Source organism: Coregonus lavaretus (assembly GCF_964263955.1).
Source record: "Coregonus lavaretus genome assembly, chromosome: 19".
NCBI lineage: Eukaryota > Metazoa > Chordata > Actinopteri > Salmoniformes > Salmonidae > Coregonus > Coregonus lavaretus.
Window position 1 is genome coordinate 10,087,609 of NC_140006.1, and position 10,618 is coordinate 10,098,226.

At 44.5% G+C, this 10,618-nt stretch overlaps 1 pseudogene across 1 annotated transcript in view; it reads left to right on the forward strand.

The window, feature by feature from the left end:
* LOC311146935 (fibronectin type III domain-containing protein 7-like) overlaps nucleotides 1–6,807 on the forward strand; it is a 32,778-nt pseudogene extending 25,971 nt beyond the window's left edge. The window contains exon 12 of the transcript in view: nucleotides 6,667–6,807. The product of the transcript in view is annotated as a fibronectin type III domain-containing protein 7-like (transcript). The remainder of the gene's footprint in view (nucleotides 1–6,666) is intronic.
* The last annotated feature ends 3,811 nt before the right edge of the window (nucleotides 6,808–10,618 follow it).

Consider the following 10,618-nt stretch of genomic DNA (forward strand, 5'->3'; position numbering starts at 1 on the left):
GTGTAACAGTGGTTGTATAGCTGTTTGTGAAAGTGGAGCAGAGCGAACAGAGATTACCACTGGAGTCATGCCTGGAGTCATACATGTCCTATGGATGATACATTCAGATCAGATTTCTGGGGATAGAATGTTTCCACTGCATTCGATGCTGTCCCCTGCCTGACGGCCTGACTGTGTTCAAAGAATAAAACACACCCTATTGCATTACCACAAAGTGTGGCGTTAATTAATTATCGTATAACCTTGGAGAAATTCAGAATTCTCTCTGAAAGATAAATACTAAAGCTACTGTAGCTTGTAAATGGAAAGTAGTGACCTTTTTATGCAGTTTTCTCTCTACGCCTGCTCTGACCTTGAATTTAAGCATGAGAATAGCATGCTATTCACCAGCTACAGTGGGGAGAACAAGTATTTGATACACTGCCGATTTTGCAGGTTTTCCTACTTACAAAGCATGTAGAGGTCTGTAATTTTTATCATAGGTACACTTCAACTGTGAGAGACAGAATCTAAAACAAAAATCCAGAAAATCACATTGTATGATTTTTAAGTAATTAATTTGCATTTTATTGCATGACATAAGTATTTGATCACCTACCAACCAGTAAGAATTCCGGCTCTCACAGACCTGTTAGGTTTTCTTTAAGAAGCCCTCCTGTTCTCCACTCATTACCTGTATTAACTGCACCTGTTTGAACTTGTTACCTGTATAAAAGACACCTGTCCACACACTCAATCAAACAGACTCCAACCTCTCCACAATGGCCAAGACCAGAGAGCTGTGTAAGGACATCAGGGATAGAATTGTAGACATGGACAAGGCTGGGATGGGCTACAGGACAATAGGCAAGCAGCTTGGTGAGAAGGCAACAACTGTTGGCGCAATTATTAGAACATGGAAGAAGTTCAAGATGACAGTCAATCACCCTCGGTCTGGGGCTCCATGCAAGATCTCACCTTGTGTGGCATCAATGATCATGAGGAAGGTGAGGGATCAGCCCAGAACTACACGGCAGGACCTGGTCAATGACCTGAAGAGAGCTGGGACCACAGTCTCAAAGAAAACCATTAGTAACACACTACGCCGTCATGCATTAAAATCCTGCAGCGCACGCAAGGTCCCCCTGCTCAAGCCAGCGCATGTCCAGGCCCGTCTGAAGTTTGCCAATGACCATCTGGATGATCCAGAGGAGGAATGGGAGAAGGTCATGTGGTCTGATGAGACAAAAATAGAGCTTTTTGGTCTAAACTCCACTCGCCGTGTTCGGAGGAAGAAGAAGGATGAATACAACCCCAAGAACACCATCCCAACCGTGAAGCATGGAGGTTGAAACATCATTCTTTGGGGATGCTTTTCTGCAAAGGGGACAGGACGACTGCACTGTATTGAGGGGAGGATGGATGGGGCCATGTATCGTGAGATCTTGGCCAACAACCTCCTTCCCTCAGTAAGAGCATTGAAGATGGGTCGTGGCTGGGTCTTCCAGCATGACAACGACCCGAAACACACAGCCAGGGCAACTAAGGAGTAGCTCCGTAAGAAGCATCTCAAGGTCCTGGAGTAGCCTAGCCAGTCTCCAGACCTGAACCCAATAGAAAATCTTTGGAGGGAGCTGAAAGTCCGTATTGCCCAGCGACAGCCCCGAAACCTGAAGGATCTGGAGAAGGTCTGTATGGAGGAGTGGGCCAAAATCCCTGCTGCAGTGTGTGCAAACCTGGTCAAGACCTACAGGAAACGTATGATCTCTGTAATTGCAAACAAAGGTTTCTGTACCAAATATTAAGTTCTGCTTTTCTGATGTATCAAATACTTATGTCATGCAATAAAATGCAAATGAATTACTTAAAAATCATACAATGTGATTTTCTGGATTTTTGTTTTAGATTCCGTCTCTCACAGTTGAAGTGTACCTATGATAAAAATTACAGACCTCTACATGCTTTGTAAGTAGGAAAACCTGCAAAATCGGCAGTGTATCAAATACTTGTTCTCCCCACTGTATTTGTTTGGGGTGGAGATCTAATAAATAAAGGTGTGAAGGAGGTGTATCTACAGAAACGCCATATTCTGACTTTGACTTAATTCCCTCATAATTACACCACCTTTACACGCGAGGAAACCATGAATAAGGTCTAGAGAACCTACCGGTTCCAAGTGGAAAAAGCATCTACCTATTTTTTACCTATAAAAATAACACCATTCTCCATGCACTGTAATTAACAACTTGAGAAGAGCTATTGATAAGAGCTAGGTACATGAGTAATCTGTTTGGATAAGGGAATTGTAAATATAATTAATACTTGTTTTAGATCTATTTTACCTTATAATCGCTGGAGACAAATGTGGAAACAGTCACATGGCAGCAAACTGAAGCATATCAACATATCAACTTTCCTACAGTAAAGTTTATGAAATGCTGTGCCATTATTCCTAATTTAAATTGTATGGCCTATTAACTTGCAGGGATGGGCACTCTCAAATGTCTTCATTATAGGCTACCTTTCTCTGTTGCCCCACCTGTTTGTCACGCCCTGGCTCTGGGGACTCTGTTATGTTGAGCCAGGGTGTGTAGAGTCTATGTTTTGTGTTCTATGTTTAGTTTCTAGTTCATGTGTTTTCTATGTTGGCCGGTGTGGTTCTCAATCAGAGGCAACGTGAATCAGCTGTTGCTTGTTGTCTCTGATTGGGAACCATACTTAGGCAGCCTATTGTGCACTTGTGTTTTGTGGGATCTTGTTCCGTGTTGGTTTGTTTGTTAACCGAGGACTTCACGTTTCGTTTTGTTAGTTGTTCCTGATCCCCGTATAAGGCCAGTGGTGTGTGTTCCCAGTGCGGTCCGGCCTGTTCCTGTCCCTCGCACCAAGCCTGTGATGCGCGTCGCCAGCCCGGTCCGGCCTGTTCCTGCCCCTCGCACCAAGCCAATGGTGCGCGTTGCCAGCCCGGTCCGGCCTGTTCCTGCCCCTCGCACCAAGCCTATGGTGCGCGTCGCCAGCCCGGCCCGGCCTGTTCCTGCTCCCCGCACGTGCCCGGCCCGGCCTGTTCCTGCTCCCCGCACCAAGCCAATGGTGCGCGTCGCCAGCCCGGCCCGGCCTGTTCCTGCTCCCCGCACCAAGCCTATGGTGCGCGTCGCCAGCCCGGCCCGGCCTGTTCCCCGCACCAAGCCAATGGTGCGCGTCGCCAGCCCGGCCCGGCCTGTTCCTGCCCCTCGCACCAAGCCAATGGTGCGCGTCGCCAGCCCGGCCCGGCCTGTTCCTGCTCCCTGCACCAAGCCAGGGGTGCGCGTCGTCAGCCCGGTCCGGCCCATTCCTGCTTCCCGCACCAAGCCTGGGGTGCGTGTCGTCAGTCCAGCACAGCCCGTGCCCGGTTCACCGGTGCCTGGTCAGGTACCGGTCAGCTGCTCCACACCGGAGCCTAAGCAATCCGCTCCACCGATGTCCAGTCCAGCTCCAGCCAGCGGGGCCAGACCAGACCAGGGGCACTACGGGGGGGTTATTAGAGGGTGGTGGTCACGCCCGGAGCCGGATCCGCCTCCGAGGAGGAATGCCCACCCGGCCCTCCCCTGTTCGGTTTATGTTTGGCGCGGTCGCTGTCCGCGACTTTGGGGGGGGGGGGGGGTACTGTCACGCCCTGGCTCTGGGGACTCTGTTATGTTGAGCCAGGGTGTGTAGAGTCTATGTTTTGTGTTCTATATTTAGTTTCTAGTTCATGTGTTTTCTATGTTGGCCGGGGTGGTTCTCAATCAGAGGCAACGTGAATCAGCTGTTGCTTGTTGTCTCTGATTGGGAACCATACTTAGGCAGCCAATTGTGCACTTGTGTTTCGTGGGATCTTGTTCCGTGTTGGTTTGTTTGTTAACCGAGGACTTCACGTTTCGTTTTGTTAGTTGTGTAAGTACTCGAATAAAAGATGTACGCATTCCACGCTGCGCCTTGGTCTACTCCTTTTGACGGTCATGACACTGTTTTGAGCCCCACCTGTTTAGCTAAAAATTAAATAAAAAGAATACATAAGGGTTATATATATTCTTATTTGTTTGCCTGTTTTACATGTTATTTTGGTAGTAATTCATGTCACATATCAGTTTGCAAACAATGTAAAATATATATATATATAGACTTATTAAAGCCACGTACAAATATGGTCTCTTTCTTGAGTAAGGCAGCTCCAAAATGCAGGTGTTTCAGCCTAGCTCAGTGCTTTCTGTGGTGGAGGGGCAGCCAGCAGAATATACAGAGCGTAGGCATTGGTAATCTTCTCTAGTTGTGCCCTGATTGGCTCAGTGTTGTGTCACTCATTGAGACACTACGTCACCGCAGAATCTACAGGGAGAGCTAGGCAGTTCAAGCCCCCTTGGGTGCTGCCATAGATTTACATTAGAAGTGCCCACCCAAGGAGGCTCAAGGTCATTGGCCACAGATAAAATTACGTCAGATCACGTTATATCTACCGTAGCTTTGATTGGACTAATCATGTTACTTTCAAAATCTTAGCTAGCAAGTTAGACAAGCAGTCATCATCATGAATCACTTCGACAATCTACTGGCAAATCCTTTTCAATCCTTGTCATATGAAGATAAATTATAGGTAAAAGGTATCGATGCTCATCAGTAGATTAGACATAAACATTACAAGTCTGAAATCGCAAATTCAACAATGGAATCAGTGGCTAACTACAAGCGTTGCAAAGCAATCACTATTTTGCTTCCCCTGCCTGCTATTCGGTGGAGAGGGTATGTGGTCCGGGTTTAAGGATTGGTCTGGGTTTAAGGCTTGAAAACATGTCTGAAATGGTCTCTTTTCCAAGCTTAAAAGGACAAACATTCACTCGCAACACCATGGGCCAGAAAAGGTTGAATACATTGGCCATGCTGTCAATCCAGCATGAATTCTGCCACGTTCAGAACAACTGTAAACTCGGAACTGGGAAATCTCAGTTGGGAACTCGGAAAAAAACTAGCTCTGACTGGGAAAATAAGTTTTGAACGGTCATCCAACTCGGAAATTCCAAGCCGGGAACTCAGGCCTCTTTCTAGAGCTCCGACCCGAAGATCACTGACGTCATGATTCGACCTTGTTCCCAGTTGTCTTGAAAGCACCTTTGATGACAAAATTTGCCCACAAGAAGGACCGCCGCGCCATATTCCTGTTCAAGTGAGCACAGCACAACAACGGTGAGTCCAAAAATGTCTTGTATGCTGCTGCATAAATTAGCTCATGTGCTTTTCTTCACAAGGAGGGGATACTATATAATGTTGTTGGGTCTGTAACCATGTTTGCCAGTGACAGTCTCATCCCATTCAAATATTTGTTTTCAACAAAAAGTTAAGTAATAGACCCCTGTAATTCCAGTTGATATTACGAGGGTTGTTTTGTTTGCGCAATGCACTGTCTGTGAGTTGGTATGTTGTCTATAAAAGTGGATCCTCGTGATTGTATTTTCCTTCCTTTTTAGACCACATAGGCCTGATAAAAAACTTCAAATGGTAGGCTAACCTCGTCTCTCTCTCTCTCTCTCTCTCTCTCTCTCTCTCTCTCTCTCTCTCTCTCTCTCTCTCTCTCTCTCTCTCTCTCTCTCTCAATCTCTCTGTGGTGACTTAAAGAAGAGTAAAGTTAAGGCCTCAACATCTTGCTGAATTTATCTGAAATAACATCTATCTGAATATTCGTCGGTGTCCATTTTGAAAGTGCTGAACGAATAGGCCTACCTCGTCGCAGCTCGTTTGCTTGGACTTGATTATACTTACACTTCGAACATTGCATCAATGCTGCATAACATTTTGCGCAGCTACGCAACTATACTGAATGCAGGTATCTACACACGTGTTGCAGACGGTCGCATGCGGTTGGACACATGGAGGAGAGAATCCTTTTCGCAGTATCCCCAAAACCATGTCTTTTTGACACAACTGCTGACAGCTACAGGGACATAAACACAAAAAATGCTTATTGGAGACAAATGTCCACGATAGTAGGATTGCCAGGTCAGTTTAGTGAGCTTGTGCTAGATGGGGCTAGTTAGCTAGCCTAGCTAACCTAGCTAGCTAGCTTGCTAACCAAGCCAATGAGGTGTGTGTGTGTGTGAAAGAGAAATAGTAATATAAATTATGCTAGTTACTACCACTGATAACTTGGCCAAATAATCATGTTTGAAAGAGTGTGAGTGTGTATATGAGAGAGTGTGAGTGTGTATGTCAGATAAATAGTAATAGAAATGATGCTAGATACTACCCATGATAATTTGATCAGATAACCGTGTGTGTGTGTGTCTACTGTAGCCAAGAGTACAACTGAATATGTACCCTTGTAGTTGTAGAATTGCGAACCCGAGCACGTGGAGCCTGGATTACTACATGTTTCCCGTCAATGGAGCCAAGACAGTTTGGGAAATTCCACCTCTCAAGGAACTCGGCAGCGATGGCCCTCCAGTCTTCCTCCTTGGGGACAGGCATGTATTCACTAACCAGACAGTCCCAAATGGCTTGTGCCACAGAGGGGACAATGCCTGCCACCGTGGACCGTCCAACTCGGAAGCTGAATCCGATGGTCCTGTAGGAGTCCCCTGTCGCCAAGAATCTGAAATATAATTCAAAATAATTATCAATATTGTGTGTAACTTGAATTCCACCCACATATTCTATCTACTCATTTGGCTACCTCATTACCAGGCTAAGAGCCCAGGGCAGCAGAGAACCTCAGACATTAAAGACCCTTGGTCTAAGAAGCCTCCCTTCCCACCCATGGCCCCAAGGAGCCAGCCGGCCCTTAACCCCACCCAGGGGGTAAGGAAGAAGAAGAGGACGGCCTAGCAGTGTCCCCATCGCCAGAGAGGTGAGAACAGACTTCCCCAAGCACCGTTCTATCTCCTCCACCAATCCTGAGCCTGTTCCATGGTTCAAGTTCCCAGGCACCTCAATGTTCTTTCCACGTACCGTGCCCAAGTCGGTGGTCACAGTACAGCTCAAAGAGGAGAAGAGACAATGTTCAGGTGGATGCTGCTTCAATCACATCGCTAATAGGGAAAAGGGCAATAAGAATTGTTCCTCCCGAGCAAAGCCACTGCAGTTTTACTAGAGATATTTCCTGGTTCCAAAAAAGGTTGCAAGCACACGCCCGATCCTAGATCTACAGTGCCTTCAGAAAGTATAGCCTAAATTAAAAATTGATTACGTTTATGTTTTTCTCACGCATCTACACACAATACCCGATAATGTCAACATTCTATTTTACTAATTTTTGCTAATTTATTGAAAATAAAATACAGAAATATCTCATTTACATACAGCACAAGTCAAAAGTTTGGACACACCTACTCATTCAAGGGTTTTTCTTTATTTTTACTATTTTTTACATTGTAGAATAATAGTGAAGGCATCAAAACTATTAAATAACACTTATGGAATCTTGTAGTAACCAAAAAAGTTTTAAACAAATAAAAATATATTTTATATTTGAGATTCTTCCATTAGCCACCCTTTGCCTTGATGACAGCTTTGCCCACTCTTGGCATTCTCTCAACCAGCTTCACCTGGAATGCTTTTCCAACAGTCTTGAAGGAGTTCCCACATATGCTGAGCACTTGTTGGCTGCTTTTCCTTCACTCTGCCGTCTGATTCATCCCAAACCATCTCAATTGGGTTGAGGTCGGGGTATTGTGGAGGCCAGGTCATCTGATGCAGCACTCCATCACTCTCCTTCTTGGTGAAATAGCCCTTACACAGCCTGGAGGTGTGTTGGGTCATTGTCCTGTTGAAAAACAAATGATATCCCCACTAAGCCCAAACCAGATGGGATGGCGTATCGCTGCAGAATGCTGTGGTAGCCATGCTGGTTAAGTGTGCCTTGAATTCTAAATAAATCACAGACAGTGTCACCAGCAAAGCACCCCCACACCATAACACCTCCTCCTCCATGCTTTACGGTGGGAACTACACATGCGGAGATCATCCATTCACCCACACCGCGTCTCACAAAGACACAGCGTTTGTAACCAAAAAATCTCAAATTTGGACTCCAGACCAAAGGACACATTTCCACCGGTCTAATGTCCATTGCTCGTGTTTCTTGGCCCAAGCAGGTCTCTTCTTATTATTGGTGTCCTTTAGTAGTGGTTTCTTTGCAGCAATTCGACATGAAGGCCTGATTCACACAGACCCCTCTGAACAGTTGATGTTGAGATGTGTCTGTTACTGTTAAGCATTTATTTGGGCTGCAATTTCTGAGGCTGGTAACTCTAATGAACTTATCCTCTGCAGCAGAGGTAACTCTGGGTCTTCTATTCCTGTGGCGGTCCTCATGAGAGCCAGTTTCATCATAGCGCTTGATGGTTTTTGCGACTGCACTTGAAGAAACTTTCAAAGTTCTTGAAATGTTCCGGATTGACTGACCTTCATCTCTTCAAGTAATGATGGACTGTCGTTTCTCTTTGCTTATTTGAGCTGTTCTTGCCATAATATGGACTTGGTCGTTTACCAAATAGGGCTATCTTCTGTATACCCCCTCTACCATGTCACAACACAACTGATTGACTCAAACGCACTAAGAAGAAAATAAATTGCACAAATTAACTTTTAAGAAGGCACACCTGTTAATTGAAATGCATTCCAGGTGACTACCTCATGAAGCTGGTTGAGAGAATGTCAAGAGTGTGCAAAGCTGTCATCAAGGCAAAGGGTGGCTATTTGAAGAATCTCAAATATAAAATATATATTTTTGGTTACTACATGATTCCATATGTGTTATTTCATAGTTTTGATGTCTTCACTATTATTCTACAATGTAAAAACATTTAAAAATAAAGAAAAACCCTTGAACCAGGTTTTCCTCTAGGATTTTGCCTGTGCTTAGCTCCATTCCGTTAATTTTTTATCCTGAAAAACTCTGCAGTCCTTAACGATTACAAGCATACTCATAACATGATGCACCCACCACCATGCTTGAAAATATGAAGAGTGGTACTCAGTAATGTGTTGTGTTGGATTTTCCCCAAACATAACGCTTTGTATTCAATACATAAAGTTAATTTCTTTGCCACATTTTTTGCAGTTTTATTTTATTGCAAACAGGATACATGTTTTTGGAATATTTTTTATTCTGTACAGGCTTCCTTTTCACTCTGTCATTTAGGTTAGTATTGTGGAGTAACTACAATATTGTTGATCTATCCACAGCCATTAAACTATGTAACTGTTTTAAAGTCACCATTGGCATCATGGTGAAATCCCTGAGTGGTTTCCTTCCTCTCCGGTAACTGAATTAGGAAGGACGCCTATATCTTTGTAGTGACTGGGTGTATTGATACACCTCCCAAAGTGTAATTAATAACTTCACCATGCTTTTTAAATTTTTACCAATCTACCATCATAGGTGCCCATCTTTGCGAGGCATTGGAAAACCTCCCTGGTCTTTGTGGTTGAATCTGTGTTTAAAATTCACTGCTTGACTGAGGGACCTTACAGGTAATTGTATGTGTGGGGTACAGAGATGAGGTAGTCATTCATGTTAAACACTATTATTGCACACAGAATGAGTCCATGCAACTTATTATGTGACTTGTTAGGCACATTTTTACTCATTAACTTATTTAGGGTTGCCATAACAAAGTGGTTGAATACTTATTGATTCAAGACATTTCAGCTTTTCATTTTTAATTAACTTGTAAACATTTCTAAAAAATATAATTCAACTTTGACATTATGGGGTATTGTGTGTAGACCATAGACACAAAATCTCAATTTAATCATTTTTTTATTCAGGCTGTAACACAACAAAATGTAGAAGAAGTCAAGGGGTGTGAATACTTTCTGAAGGCACTGTACATGACACAAGGCCTGTCTGGATTCTTCCTGAGCATCTTTTATACTTTCCCTTACATACTCTGCCATCTTGAATAAATCATGGTTCCTTTCTTCTATCAAATCATCACTCCACCAAGCTGCTTGCAACTGTAAAGCCTGGACATGAGGGATGTGTATCCCGCCCAATTGCACCGGGATGTTTACTTCCAAACAAAATGGTTCCGCTGGGATTGGGCAGAGCCGACCTATGTAGATCATATTTGACGATATTCCTGTATGAATCACACACCACTGGGTCGCTCAGACTTGCCAAGCCCCTGTAGCCTCTACCCGAGGAACTACCTCCCACACTGCTGACCCATTAAGTGAGAAAGAACCCATGGTGGCGCATTAGCAAAATACCCATTTTCCCTCCTCAACACAAGTCGGTAGTGGAAATCCAGGTCTCTTTGCCCCTTGCCCAGTAGCCCCCTCGGCCCAGCCTGATGACATGGTCACCTTGCTGCATTCCCATAGACTGGAATCGATTCGCTTCCATAAGATACATTTTCTCAAACTCAGGCCAGACTGCTGTTAAATGCCGTTCCCACTCAGGTATGCAGTATCTATGGCAATCCCGACCAAAGGTGCATGTTCAATGTCGGAAACATCTACCTGGACGGTGAGTAGGCTCGCCAACTGCTGTTTTACTCAATCCGGTACATTCCCCATCCGCAGGTCTTAAATATCCTCTATAATTTGGTCTTTAAGGTTTTGGGCCAGGAATAAACAACCTGCACGCCTTGCTTCAAAGTCATCCTCATCTAACAATGCCAGAGTTACT